This window comes from Rousettus aegyptiacus, unplaced genomic scaffold, assembly GCF_014176215.1.
Source record: "Rousettus aegyptiacus isolate mRouAeg1 unplaced genomic scaffold, mRouAeg1.p scaffold_m13_p_13, whole genome shotgun sequence".
Classification (NCBI taxonomy): domain Eukaryota; kingdom Metazoa; phylum Chordata; class Mammalia; order Chiroptera; family Pteropodidae; genus Rousettus; species Rousettus aegyptiacus.
The window spans coordinates 18,925,422-18,941,402 of NW_023416288.1; the positions used below are offsets into that span (position 1 = coordinate 18,925,422).

Below are 15,981 nucleotides of genomic sequence, written 5' to 3' on the forward strand. Positions count from 1 at the left end.
CCCTGTATTTTATTTATTTTCTAAGTCTCTGTGAGCTCATTTGTTAATAACTCCCTTCTTTATTCATTTTTGTCCCTTCTACTCACTCAGTGTTATACTGAAAGTAATCGTATGTGTAATAGAATCCATTTGATTTCTTTTTCCTATACCCATTCAGTAGGGTATTGAAGAGAAACTAATTATATTGAACAATTGTTCTTAAACTTATTTCACTTTCCTTCTTCTCAGTCATCCATTTTTCTTCTCATTTGGAACTTTAGTTATGGGTAGTACATCTGGAATTAAAAATACTTTATTTTTTTTTCCTCGAATACTGGAGTGACCATACCTGCCAATTAGTGAGATACATATAGCAGTGGTTAGAAACCTGTCTGAGGACTAGAAATTCATGGAAAACGTTTAGGAACACGTATTCTCAAGTGTGTACCCTGAGATTCTGATTTAGTAAGCTCAAAGTGACCCTGTGAATAAGTACTGGAAACAATTGACAATAGTGTTTGCTCTTAAGTACCTTTAAGTGGTACTCTAAGGATTGTTTTAAAAAGAAAAAAAAAAACTTTTGTTTTTCTATAGATTTACTTCCCAAAGTCCTATTTTTATCTGGACTGTTTAGTGGGCTTATAAAAAAGAAAAAAAAGATGGTTAAGACTAAACTAAAATAATTAACTGGACTATTAATGGATCTATTACTAGGTATTAGATGTTATTCTGGGTAAGGTAAAAAAATGCAAAGAATTGTAAGATGTTTTTTCTGGACAAAGAAAAAACATATATCAGAAGGTATATGTTTTTAGGCTGGAGATGGAATCAACCTGGTAAGTGAGACTTCTTAAGAGGAGAGTATAAACTGAGAAGAGAGGCTTGCCTACCAGAGTGTCTGCCGGAATGCAGTCTTTATCTTTGGGTTAAATGGGAAAAGGGTCTGAAAGGAAGACTGTGAAGTAGTTGCTAGAGAGTTGGGAAGAAGACAGGAAAGATGCGACAGTCAGGGCCAAATAACTTTTCAGGGAGGAAATTGTCAACTGTATGAAGCTGCCATCAAAGCCAGATAAGAGAGGACTGGAAAATTGGCTTTATCAAAGGCAAAAAAAAAAAAAAAAGTGGGGGGTGGGGCGGGGCAGAAGTTTCTTATATCAAACATTATTTTTCAGACTTTAGTTATTCATGTATCATCTCTGTATTTTTTTTCCTTTATGATTACAATCCTATTTTTCACTCTTTTCATTACTTTTGTAGGTGATATTGCATGGTTAAAAATAATCGAAATTTTATAAAAATGTATACTTAGGATTAGCTGCACAATCATCCCAGGCCTCTGATTCTTTTCACCTCACTCCTTATAAACAACTATTTTTATTAGTTTCTTAACTGTCCTTTCATGTTTTTTTTTTACAAAGTCCCAGAGAAACCTATCATAGCTTTTTAATTCTCATGAAAACCCCACTCTTTCTGAAGTACAAGAGAATAACAACATAGTGATGAGCTCTAAGTTCTCAGCCCAGAACTCAGAGAGGCTTGAGCCATGTGATTAAACTGCCCAAGCATATGGTCTGAGTGCTGAACGTAATCCTGAAGTTCATGTTTTATTACTGAAGCTCTGTATCTGTTAATCCTAGAACATAAGTGATTAGCTTTTTGTGTGATGTTGAACATGACAGAATTTATGTACGTTAACTGTAAGTTTTAAGGAAAGAAAATTGTGATATATTAGCCCCTACAAAATAATTGTGTAGCTTAAGTACTTCACCACTCAGACTTGAATTTGAATTTTATTTAGTCCCTTTGTTCCCAGTGAACCCTGGGTCCTTTCAAGATTGTAGAGACCCTGGCTCCAGCTCTAGACCCCCGCCCCCTCATTCAGCCATTTTGTTCTTGACCTGTGAAAAGCAGGCGAGGGTACACCAACACCAGAGAGTTTCTGAACAATGTGACTGAGGTGTTTTGCCTCTGATGTTGGGAGGGTTTAAGTTGAGGGAGAAGCTATAATCTGAGAGAGATCTAGCAGACAACTTGGAAATTACCTAGGAAATTGAAAAAAAAAAAAAAATCCAGTACACAGACTGGCGGTTCTCTAAGTCTATCATCCCCAGTTCTCCCACACAGAAGAAGGCATGAGTCTGACCCTAGAACACCAGCTCTGTCAGTGCCGTGGTGCCTTCAGGCCTCATTGGGCTAAAGCCCAGCCTTTAATGTGTCAGTTTCTTAAGAAACTAAAATCCAAGTATTTTAGTTCTTGTCAGAAAAGTATCTGACAAGGAAGTGTCTAGGTAAGCTGAACGTCTCACATTGGACACCTCTGACAGTGGGGTTGCAAGGCAACCATGCAGTTTGACGGAGAGGTGGGGGCAGAGTTGGAAATTTATATAAATTTCTTTATGGAGCAGGGATTGAGATACGTGTTAGGAACCGAACTTGGACACTAACGAATAAAGAGCAGATATGTAAAAGAAACGCGCAGTGGCCATGACTAATCATCACCCAGGCCGTGCCCCCTTCACCTGTGCCAAACGAGGGCCTTTCATTACTGTAAAGTGAGATCAGCTGTTTACATAAATTAGGTAAGGGAATCGCTCAGTCTTGGTTTGTTATGTGCCACAGTTAAAGAGATAAAGTCAGAAACTCACAAACTTTTCCAACAACTTAAAATTAGATTTAGATGCTGGTATCATCTAAGTGTGGTTTTGCAACTTCAGAAATTTGGTACTTTGACCCCCACTGAAACTCCACTGGGTCAGGTACCCAGATTAGCTATACAGGGTTTGTATTCCAATTTAGATATGACTTTAACATAAAGTTGTAGCATGTGGCATCAAGCTCATACATACAGCACCTGCCTATATACTCTCCAGATGAGGCCTCTAAATGAATATTAATATTCCACTGATCCCAGCATTATCCAGTCTGTGAATGTACAGTGGTTAGGTGAGGAGATATTTCTAGTTTGCGGGATAGATGACACAGGAATGTTGGGAGCTAGTGGTAATGGCTGGGATATGTTGCGGTGAGGGAGTACACAGAAACCTCACCTTCAGCTTTAAATATGTATATCGAGATATAAATTTATTACAACAGAATCCTATAGTAATGTGGGGTTTAAAAAGATCATTTGCACATTTGCATTATAAGGAGAGTCCTTTGTTCAGACAATGAAAATACCTGGACAAAAAAGGACACCTGGAATTTTGAGGCCTTTTTTGCTTTCTTAGACTTTGTGCTAGGGCTCCATCCAACGCTTCCAAAGGGAATTTATCAGTGGAAATGAACAGGAAGTTTTAAACATATATGAGCTAACATGTATATAATAAGCAAATAGGGAGAAATTCTGTAGGTGATAGTCCAATAGTTGCAGTTTAGAATACTGTCATTTATGTGATAAAATAATTTAAAAAATACAGCAGGCCTTTAAAAATATGAGTCGTCAGCATTCTTTGGTATTTAATAAGCTGTGGCTTTGTCTCTAGGAGCAACATGCTGCAGAGTAATGTCACTGTTACCCAAGATACAATAAAACTTTATAAATACAGAACAGTGTACTTGAAAATGGCTTGTAAATTAATGGTTTTAAAAATAAAAACAGTGACCTACTTGGCTAGTGAATATAGAATTTGCTTAAAATACCTTAGTGATTTGAACAAACCTGGATTACCATGAAAGATGCTACACTAGGACCCAAGTTTTTTTTTTTTTTTTTTAATTAAACCACCAAGGCAGTTTAATTGAAGAGAGTCTCAGTAGCTTGTATCCTCTGGTAATTGTTTTGGTTCTCATTTCCCTCTGACAAGGGCAGTTGTGTGTATCTTGAAGATAGAAAAGATTCTACTCCTTTGCACAGCTGACAGGGTGCTTGGATTCAGGGGAATGAATTTGATGACTTTTCAGGGTGAGCGGAGCATTCTGCCCAAGGCTTTGTCCGTTATTATACAAATGCAGAAACCAATGTCTTCTGGCTCAAATTCTCACCCTTGTGTTTAGGAAAAGCTCATGGCCATCAACATTTGAGAGGACATGAGGTAATTCACAAACCTCAGCTTCCCAGCTTCCCAGTTTCCTATGTGTTGGTGTGCAAGAGAACCAAAAATGTCCTTTGCAGGTCCTTCTTGCTTCTGCAAATAGGAGCAGCTCAGCTCATAGATGAGTGATGTGTTTTCCCCTTTCAGCTATGATTGTCATATGATTATGATTATAAAACTATATTTTTCTTTACCCTTTTTTGCTTCAAGCAGAGCCACTAAATTTTTTTCTTTCTTTTTTCTTTTTTTTTAAATATCTACAACAGGCTTTGCTGTCACAAAGTCCTTATAGCTGTGTTTCTCCTTTTATGAAAGGGGGAGTGTTGCTTAGTAGCGGTAGCGGCTGTGGGTGTTTGGTGGCAGATGGGTGACTGCAAGGCTGCAGCTGCAGTCTTGCAAATATTGTTAAAATAAACTTCCATTGCGAATTGACTGGTCAAGTAGTAGGTTATTGTGATGAAGCAGAGTTGAAAGTTTAATGTGAAAAAAGAGTAAAAGCATTTATCTGAACCATGGAAACTTTTATGGTGAGTAGTGGCAGTAAGATTTCTTGGCAGAGAATCGTTAGGCTGTGACCCTAAGAGGCCTCTAGGGAATAATTGAAAAAAATGTCACTAATAGAGTATTTTGATGAAAGAGAAAGTAGTTACATTATTTATTCTAAGAAGGCTTCATTTCACAAACTAATCTTAGTTTGCGTATTGATGTTACTTCGGCCTGTACTGGCCAGTACAAATATATTATAAGCATTGTCATTGAGGTTAAAAGCACGGTATCTGGAGCTGTATCGCCTAGGATTGAACCCTGATTGATACATATACATATATATGAATATATATATGCGTGTGTGTGTGTGTGTGTGTGTGTATACACACACATACATATATTTGAGTTGGTTCTTCCTGAACTCTCTTTTTTGTTCATCAATCTGTCTGCTAGTACATTAGTAATAAGCAATCTTAATTGTAATACAGTAAGCCTTCACTTAACATTGTTGATAGGTTCTGCAACTGTAAGTGAAATTACATATAATGAAACTAGCTTTATGTTAGGCTAATTGATATAAAAAAGAGTTAAATTCATAAGGCATCTCATCAACTTATAAAGAAATGGCTCTGAACTAAACGATGTTATTGAAAGACCTGTACTTTAAAATTTCTCTTGTATCTATCTTCCCCCAACACTATTTTTATGCGGAATTTTTTTAGTTCATTCTTTAGTGTGTTTTTCTTGCAGAACTTAAATAAGCTTTGTCATATTTCAAAATAAAAGTACCATAAAATCTGTAGGTTATTTTCAGTGAGGATCCATTGAGTTTATAAGTTCGGTGGGACTTAATACTTAATATCCTATTCAGTGAGACTTAATTCATGAGGTAATCATAAATGACATATTTTCTCTCATTAGATTTTCTGTCATTGTTTATATATGAGAAAACTTTCAGTTTATATATATTAGTTTTATAAGCAGACTCCTTCCTTAATTATTATGTTGCTAATATTTTCCATTTGATTTTTTTTTAGTTATACCACTTGCAAATTATAGCTATATTTCTTTCCTTCTAATATTTATGCCATTATTTCAGTGTTTATACCTTTTCTTTTTTTTGTCTCATTTTGCTGGTTAATTCATTCTAAAAAGTGTCACTCAACTTTTTTGAGTGACTTTATTCTAAAGGATCCTTTTGTGTAAATATAGTTGACTTTTAGGTTTAATCTGGTCTAAAATTCTTTTTCATGTAAATAACGTACTGTTCCATAAGCAATTATTATTATGACAAGATGTTTCATTGTGATTTTACCGGCTTTATAATAGGTTTTGTTTTCATTGCTTTCTTTGTTTTCTGGTCTTTGTTTTTGTTGTTGGTTTTTGTTTTTTGGTGTTTTGTTTGTTTTAGTTTTTTTATGTTGATATTAGTTATGAAATTCAATAAGTTTCAGGTGTACAATTTAACAGTAAGGCATATATATGTTGCCTTGTATTGGTCTTTGTTTTATGGTCCATAATTTTTATTATTTACACTTAGTAGTGACCTTTAAAAATTCAAATTATATAATCTGTGATTAGTTTTAATTAATAGATTATCTATTACCAACTTGTTAATTGAATATGAGGATATCAGCATGCTTTGAAAAGGATCAGAATATGCCACCTTGAAATGTGCCACTATGGTGTAAAGATTATTTTGAACCGAAGGCAACTGAGAAATAGCAGACATGGAACAAGCTCTCAACGCTTCCCTTTTCTGCTTAAAAGCAGGGATTAAATTTTCCTTTGTAAAGGTGAAATAAAATTTCATTTGTAGAGCTGCCCCTACTTTCCTGTACCAAGAAGAGGAGAATGATTCTTACCACAGGAGGTGACTTGAGTCTGCTTAACAAACCTTGCTAAAAAACCCTTATCTGTCATACATTTCCTAGTCACCTTCCCACACTTTACCACATCTAGAGGCCCCAATCCCACCCCTCCTTTTGTTGTTGTTTAGTCACTTCTCCACAATTTATTCCCTTTTGGTGAAATGGTTGATAAGCCCCCAGGACTAATCACCTGTTTGGAGTCCCCCATGCCTTTAAAGACATCAGTGACATTTGTTTGCCTTGTCCCCCGTTAGTTAATGTCTTCATCAGTTTAAATTCTAGTCGTCAGTCACAGAGCCTAAGAGGGTAGAGAAAAAATTTCCTTTCTGACAACTTCCATTTTCCTTTTTTACCCTTGACTTCTCTGTCATAATTTCGATTTTACTGTTTTAAGAAAGAGTTTTCAGAAAAAGGTAAAATCATGTCTTACATAGATTTAATAATGAACAGTCATTAAAGAATTTAATTAACTTGTATGACATGAGGGAACCAAGTAGATGTTATAACAGGCTCAGAGAAGGAACAGCACGGATTTATGTGAGGTAAAGAACTGTTGAGATGAGTCGCAAATGGAAGCAAAACTGGTTTTTCTGTAGGGGATAGGAAGTCAGTTAAAACACCATCAGGCAGGTCACAATGCACATTTCTACCAGTTATTTTTAATTTACAAATAGTTACAAAATAGCCCAAGACAATAATGGGACTAAAATTCATTAACCCAGGTATATGCTACGTAAGATGCATAATTTCCATTGGAACACAAATTATTTTCCTTTGACTTTACTTTTACGTAGGAAATATTTATGATATTTATTTTATATATTATTAGTAATTAACAGAATTGTTTAGTCTTCATTCTCTATATAAAGGGTAGGAAATTTTTTCTTTAAAGTTCCAGATAGCAAATATTGTAGGTTTTGTGGAACCCATATGGTTTCTGTCATATATTATTTGTTTTATTCTTTTTATTTTCTCTCTGCAGTCCTTTACAAATGTAAAAACGATTATTAGCTTGTGGGCTGTACAGAAACAGGCTGTGAGCTGTATTTTGCTGACTCTGCTCTATATAAATGATTGAAGTTCAGCACCAATCTTCATACCAGTCTTCATATCAACTTCTTGTTGATAAATCTCTTGGCTAACCATTATTCATTATCAAATGCACACAAACACAAACACGTTCTCCTGAGAAAGCTCACTAAGGCAATGTACTTATTTTGAACCAGTCCCTGCATGTTTCTCGATGCTTTTATATGGAGCAGTGACACACCAAGGAAAGGACAGTGGGAGTGACGGACCCTCGGTACGGGCTATGCAGAGGAATATAAGCGAGGAAAAGTTGTTTTTTCTTTTTTACCCTTCTAGGTTCTTTTGGCTAGTCTAATAATTAAATTAACATAAGACAGATTAACAGGAATAAAAGCGAATTTAATTTTATATGGACGAGAGCCCCAAAGATAAGGACAAGGTGGACAGTGGAGGCTTATGTGCCATCCTGAGCTAAGGAATGTGAGTAGGGGCCTAAGACACCAACAGGAAGGAGGAGAATTCACAGAAGATAAGAAGAGCAGGCATTTGATAATTAGCTGTTTGCTCTGCCATGCAGATAGGTCTTTCTGATAAAGTTATCTCTGGTAATAGCTTTCTCTTTCTCCTGATAGGCCAGGTCCCCTATCTAAATTCTTTTAAGTAGTTAAGAAAGAGATAAAGATTTTCTTGAGTTGGCAGGGTCTTGGTTGACTTTAGCTTTAACCAATTCACATGCCAAAGTGGTACATTTCGGGGTGGCATATTCTGCTCCCCTTCAGATGCATCTCCTGAAGACAAATTTAAATAATAATAAAATCGAATACAAGTTGGTTTATCCAAGTTCATTTCAAAAATAAATTCAACTTCCCCTTCCATTTATGATGTACTTACAAAGATTGGATTTACCTTCTTTCTCAAAACAACAAAAATGGAAAACTATGAAAAAATGGTAGTGAAGACATTGATATCAAGCAGTGAAGAACAGTAACCCCTTCGAAATGGGAAAGAACAAGGCGAGGCCTACAATTGCCCGGTTTCACCTGAAGTTACCAGAACGTCGTGCGGTTACGTGGAACCTTGGCAGAGCTTGGCATTGACGCTGAGATGAAGTGACGGGGCAGGGAGTCTGGCGAAACCAAGACAGCAAGAGTCCCCAGGGCAGAGGAGTGAGCTCAGTGAATGAGCTGAATACTGATCAGCGCAGGCGTGTGAGAAAGCCACCCCAAGTAGGAAAAATAAAACACTGGAAGGGATTAGAGAGGGGCCAGTGCCCAATGTTACATCCAGAGTTGAATGGTGCTTATTTCCAACAGCGAGAGTGGAAAACCTCATAATTCTTTAGGTACAGGTTAGAGTATCAAAGAAGAGTCTCACCTCCTTAGAGGATTAAACAAAAAATTAAACTCAGACTAAATACAGCTCCCTTCCTTCTTAATGAAGCTTAAAATCAGGACCTGAAAGTATCACTTTCCAAGTAACTTAACTGTATTCCAGAAAAAATAATTCGAGAATATTTGTGAAACTACAAAAATATTCAGTTTTCAAGGATCTAAGATTTCCAATGTATGGCATTCAATTAGATATTTCCAACCACACGAAGAAGTCAGGGAGTGGCGGTGGGTGGGGTGGGGGGACATAATGGGGAGAAAAAATAAAAATAAAAACTGACCTTGAAATGACACAAAAGGTAGAATGAAAAACAACTGTGTTCCCTCCTTTTGAGATGTTAGAGAAAAGATTGAAAGTATGAGGTAGAGATATGAAAGTTCTAAAAAACATACAAATTAAACTTCTAGAGATAAGCAATGGAATGCTTGAGATGAAAAATGCAATATGTGGCTTTAACTGCACGTCAGAGAGTTGACAAGTAAAGATTAGTGAAATTGAAGATACAGCAGTAGAATCTCTCCAAAATGAGAGAGGAAAAAAAAAAAAAGACTGGTGGCCGGGGGGAGGGGGTAGGGGGGGTCCCGCCCTGGTAAACTGTGAGGTAACGTAAGTGGCCAAATATATATGTAGTGATATTAGTTGGAATGGTGGAGAAAAGATTCTGAAAATCTTCTCCTCCATAAAAGTAATACTGGCAAAAATGGTCACGATCAACTTTTTCATAAATTAATGAAAGGAATTCAAGCAGAGGCTTGCAGCAATCATGAAGCATTTATTCAAGGAAAATTGGATCTCAGTAGGAACAGCAAGCTTTGTGGTGTTTTAACTTGCTCTCTTACCTCCCTGCCCAACCCCCCTATAACCTGGCAGCCATGTGAGAGGCCATATGGTGTCAGAGATCTTTCAAAACCCCATTTCCGTAGAACTGTCATTATTTGACCTGTCCAGCGATTCTCTGGAACACCCTGCTCACAAAGCTTGTCTTTATTTTACCTAACTCAGATCTCTTCCAGTGCAAACAGTCTCTTTGGGGGGAGTGGAGTATTTGTCATGAACAATTGTTTAACATTCCTGCTGCCTTAAGTGGTAGATATCATTGGAACAAACAGTAGGCTAACCAAAAAGTTTAAAAGGAAAGCTGGGGAATAAGGTGATTATAGGGGGCTTTGAAGAAATTCTGACATATTCTTGGAAATCTGGAAGGCTATGCACATGTTTAGGGCAGTGAGAATGCTCAGAAAATGCCTGTGAAAGCCCTAAGCTCTCGGCTTTGGCCAACATTTGAGGCTGAGCAAGCCGGGGTGAAGGCTAAGGCAGAGTTGTCTACAAGGTGTTGAAAGTGTGCCCCAACACACACACACCTCTGCTGCAAAGACTGGGAGACAGATTGGTTCCATGAGATTAAAGAAATCTTGTCTAATTGTTAGCTAACTACTAAGCTAACCAAGCAGAGTGGCCATACAGCACAAAGAATATACACTCTATAGAATTCATTTAGAAAAGTCACTAACCACCACCTGTCACCACCACAAATAAGAGCAAGAAATATAGTGTGAGTGGATTACAGCAAAGAGGTGGGGAATGAAAAAAATTTTTGAAGAAATAATGCTGAAAATTTTTTAAATTTCCAAAGCTGTTAAAGACTCTAAGGTTCTAGATCCAAGGACTCCAAAGAACCCAGCTACCAAGAAATATAAAATCATAATCCAACTGTTTGTTTGTTTTTATTTATTTTTAAGCAAAGTAACCCTTGGTTGACCTCACAGATTGCAAAGATCTTGTCAGTTTACAATCCCTTATTTTTAAAAATTTTTTTACACCTACAGCACCTGGTCTTCCTAGGTGGTCTTCCATCCAAGTACTAACCAGGCCCAACTCTGCTTAGCTTCCGAGATCAGACAGGATTGGGCTTGTTCAGGGTGGCATGGCTGTAGACATAATCCTAATGTTTAAAACCAATGAATGATAATAAGAAAATGTAAAAGTAACCAGAGACAACAGGAACATTACAAATAAGGGAACAAAGAGAAAAATGACAGCAGATTTCTTATCAGAAACAGCAAAAGCTAGAAAACAAAGCTAGGATATCTTTAAAGTCCTCAAAAACAAAACAAAACAAAACACAAACTTTTCACACTTATGTAGCATGTATATGCCACAGGCATCAGTTTATAAAAGAAGAAAAATGGGTTACTGTTCACTAATGAGCTGACAAAATTTAAAGCCTATGTTAAAAAAAGTCTAGGAGGAAATTTTGGATTTCTTAAGGTCAGATTAGACAGAAACAGTCTGCTGTTACTGGATAAATGAAGGATGTGTACCTGAGGGAAGAGAACAATTAAAAAGACAAGTTGAAATACAAAGAAACTTTAGTGAAAACTTGGGAAAATAGCCTAAAATTCACTAAGAAATTATTTCCATCAAATTTTGTCTTTACATAATTTTATTATAAAGAATTTTGAACATATCGAAAATATATAATGTGACAACTTGGACACTCATTAGTAAGCTTTGTAAAATTTTAATGTTATATTTGCTTCGTATTTTTCTGTTTAAAGAAGTAGAATATTACAGACTCGGTTGATGTTCACAGTGTTCGTCATCCAATATAAAATCGTTTTTGCAGCCCTTCCCAGAAGTAATCACTTTTCTGAAGTTGGCGTTTTTAGTTACCAAACATATTTATTTTTAAAAAACATAAATATAATATTTTATTTTATGCATTTAAACTGTATGTAAATTGTATCAAATAAATGCACTCTTTGGTAATTTTTTTTCTCAAAAAATTTTGAGGTTTGTTTCTCTTGATACATCAGCTATAACTCATTTAGTGATAGTCTATATAGTTAGTACAGGTATTCTATAGTATGACTATTCCAGAATTTATTTTCTTGTTATGGACATTAAGATTGTTTATCATTATCACACACAAAAAAAAATGCTATGTAAATCCTTGTACATATCTACATATGCATGCAAGCAAATGTTTCTCCATACCGGTTTCATCTGTGTGGACTAGCTAGGTTTTAGGTATATGTATTCTTAACTTCAGCGTCTGTTGCCAGATTACTTTTCAGAGGACTGTACCCACTCGCACATCCTTCACCAGTTCCTGTTGTTCCACATTCTCAGTAAAACATAGCCTACCTGATGAATGTAAAATGAAATTCATTGTTTCAATTTGTATTTTTCTGATTACTTGTCATGAGTGTATTAGCCATTAGATTTTACTTTTCTGTGAGTTATGTTTACATCTTCCCCTCATTATTCTATTTGTTTTATTTTTATTTTTATGAGTTTTAAAATATATGTTGAATACCAGTTGATCAGTATCTTATCCCAGTTTATATTGTGTATGTTATCTTATAATACACAAGTTTGAATTTAAACATAGTAATAATTATTAATATGTAATAGTTTTTTTTCCCTGTCATTTTTAGATACTTTCCTAAGGTCATAAATATCTCCTGTTTTCATCTAAACATTTTAAGAGTTTGCTTTTCAGCTTATGTTTTTACTCCACTAATCCACTTGGAATTTTTGGAATTGATTTTACATACGATATGAGGTAGGGATGGAATTTAATGTATTTTTATCTTTGTTTACCTTTTCTTTTTCATGTAAGTGACCGATTTCTTTCCCCAACTCTTTTTTCGCAAATAATTTAAAAAATTTAGAGTACATTTAGATTTGTAGGAAACTTGCAATGATAGTACAGAGGGATTCCTATGTACTTCACACCCAGTTCCTGGATGGTTAATATCTTACATTAGTATGATTTGAAGTAGACTATGAAACAGGTTGTCCTACACATTCTAGAAGTATAGAAAGGGACCTTGCATTTCCACAGCAAAAACGGTATGGAAATTTAGTTTAGGGTTCTTATCTCTTTAAAGACGTTATACATATTTTAAAGGTGGTTCAAATCAGAACTGGGTGATTGTGTCATAATCATGGACATAAGTGTAAGTCGATTATTAAAGTATAGTAAAGATTTCTTGGACTGTGTGTGAAATGGGTCTGCAGTACTGTTCTTTAGACTGAACTCCAACTGAACCATTCAGATTAAACTGTTTTAAATCATAGTGCAAAGTCAGGGGAGAGGAGAAAGCCATGTGAATTTGAGCATTTGGAGATCCTGGAAAACTGTGGAATATAATGTAGTTTAGAGATCCTTGGATATATTCTCTGCTTTCCATCTTCAAAATGGGTGTGGATTTGTTAATGCGGAATCAGCCTCAAGAACTACTGGTGCTCACTATTTGTAAATACTCCTTTAAGTGGAAGCTTATTGGGTTTTTTTTTTTGGCGGGGGCGGGGATGTACATTCTAAATTTAAAGTACAGCAAGAAATGTCTTCTTGGTTCTAGCAGAACTTTATCCTGTGTTAGCATCTGTGCCTCCTGCTAAGGAACTTTGGGGCCAGTGGGATCTAAACTGTGACACTTGCATTTATTTCTTTCTGTCTAGTCACATTGCTTCTAATAGCCTATATTTTGGCTAAATAAGTTTAAAACCTAATATAATCTTATGGTATGTGTGTTTTTTGGGGGTGAGGAGGTGTAGGTTTTCTTTCTACCATTTTATACTATACCTGAAATGATATCTTCACAAACTAAATTTGAGATATTTACAGATGTCAACGTTAAAGATGGACAATCCCAGACACTCTATTCCTGTATGTTTTGATTATTTCTTATACTAGCCCTCATTCTCTTTTATCTAAGAAGGGATAACCTAAGGTTAGGTTATCCTTAATTAGTGAAAAAGAAATTGAACAATAAGGCAGTAATAACAATAATAATATTAAAATACAACAGGAGTTAACCTAAATTTAGTAATCCCATTTAGGTCTGCAGAGAGATTTATACTACAATTTAGAAAAATAAAGTCTTGTAAAGATTAATTTTGGTACCCTTCGAATGTCACTCTCATATTAACCTTTCCTCATCCCTGTAAATGCGTATGAGATACTGCCTTCATTTTCTGATTGTTGACCTGCAGATGAGTTTGCAGAGGGATAGAAGAGTGCATGTGCTAGATTGCATTTGGAGAGGTAGGTTAGAATTCCACATATAGGAGGGATCTGTTGCCTAGACCCTGACATTTCCAGGCAGTTAGAATCCAGGAATATGGAAAATGTTCCTGATCTTGGCAGTGAATTCTTGTTTGCACTTATTTGGAAATTAGCAAAAGACCTAGGACACAGTACCGTAACGGAAGGCTTTCAGGAAACTACTAGAAAATGTGGAATTGTTTGGTGAAAATAAAAAACTGGGAGAAGAATTTTAATTACTGTGTCAAGTGGTGTTTTGTTTCAGCCTGTCGTCTTCTTATTATCAAAATGATATTTGAATTATTTTTGCAGCATTTACAGCTATCAAGTTTGTTTGTATAAGAAGTTGATTATCACCAAGGGCCCTCTCTAGACAGTTCTAAACAATAGAATGGGAAATAAAGATTTCTCCTAAAACCTACTCCTAGTTTTGCTGTACTAGACCAAACATTCTTTTGTTTACTCTTTTGCTTTTGTACTGCATTTCACTAATAAAATTTACACACTAAAATATGGAGATTCACAAAGGGATATGTAATACATTTGAACTTCAGCTTAAGAGCAGTTAAAATAACATCAAGGAAAATAGTGAACATAACTTTTAAAGAAGTTGATACTTTATAGAAGAAGCCAGTGAAATTCATGAAAATGCTATTTCAGTTCATAAAAAGAAGTTTAGAATATGGACGGCCAAAAATGTAAGGCTGACCAAATCTCATTTCGTTCTGTGAAGTCACCTAACACACTTATAGTTGTGCTGAGAATGTGAATCTGCCTTCTGTTACATTTTCTCACTCTTTAAGACAAAGAAGTAAACATAATGCAGATGTGACTGTATGGAACCAGGTGTTTACTTTTATCTCATTGAGAAATTGGTGATGTGTTGTGGATTTCTCTTTCTCTTATCAGGCATGATCTCAGTAATTTATTTAAAGATAAATGCTTTACTTCTTGAAATGTAACATTAATTGTAGCTCATTAGATATCTTAGTCCCCTAACTCTAATCTCAAAATACAAATATAATAAAATAAATTTCCTTTAGTCATAGTACTGTTGACTCCCTAATATGGACAGTCACTTTGCTAGATCACAGGCTCTAATGTGTGAAAGACTCATGGTAAAAATGAAACAATATTTATAGTAAGGGGATAGGTGATCTGATATATTTGTGTTTCCTGTGGAACACTTCTTTAGAATGGTTACAGGTGTGCCACAACACAATGTTCAGATAAATTCAGTAAAGTCTGGGCTTTGTATTTTTTTTTTTCTTTTCATTCTCAGTGTTTTGTAATCCCAAGTCTTCTCTGTGGCTGTGATTTGATAAAACTCCTAACTCTATGTCAGTCAAGAAAGGTTCATAAACAAAGTTAGATCTACATTGAATCTTAAAGGTCAAGCTGTTTTTAAGGATGGATAAGAGGATCATGAAAGAGAATTCCTGTCATTTTAAGTAGTTTGAGACCTTGAGATTACTGGAGGGACTGATACAAGCATGTCAGGGAGAGGCTGAGAAGATCGTTAATGAGGGAATGTTAAAAACATGTTGTAAAATCTGTTATATTGTTGGAACTTTATCTGGTGGTTTCTGTGGTCGAGAAACCATTGGAGGTTTTAAAAATTGAAAGAAAAAAATTTTTTTTGATTCTTGGCAGAGCAGAGACCTGATAAAATTCATGTTTTTAGAATACTCTAGTGACAGTGTGGGGTGATTACGTGGTATACAAGTAGTAGCTGAAAATCGATATGTAATAATCGATGTGATTCATCAATGAGAAGGGCATTTGTCACTGTGGAGGAAAGAATCTCAAGCAGTTTAAGGAGGTGGAATATATTGGATCCGATCCTCCTCATTTCTGCTTTGAGGCTTAAATGGATGGTGGCAAGAGCCTGATTTTTAAAAAACAAAACAAAACAGTATTTTGAATTACATACATTCTAACTTTAAATTTTAGAAGTCTCACTGAAGTTTGTAAGTACTCAGAAAACTGTGCAATTAGGGGACCTTAAAGATAGAAGAGGACCAACTACACTAATAATTGCATGTGTTCTGGAACAAACTGTTTTTGTTTGTTTGTTTGTTTGTTTGTTTTGAAGTTTAGAGCTTGAACAATTCTTCTTCTTTGATAAATTCTGGACTGC

General features: G+C 35.5%; 1 protein-coding gene and 1 pseudogene across 16 annotated transcripts in view; one reads left to right on the forward strand and one right to left on the reverse strand.

Moving 5' to 3' along the window:
• The window catches only part of PPP1R9A (protein phosphatase 1 regulatory subunit 9A), a 258,086-nt gene that overhangs the window by 101,976 nt on the left and 140,129 nt on the right, over nucleotides 1-15,981 (forward strand). The window lies entirely within an intron of this gene.
• Nucleotides 10,603-10,721, reverse strand: LOC118610906 (annotated as a pseudogene).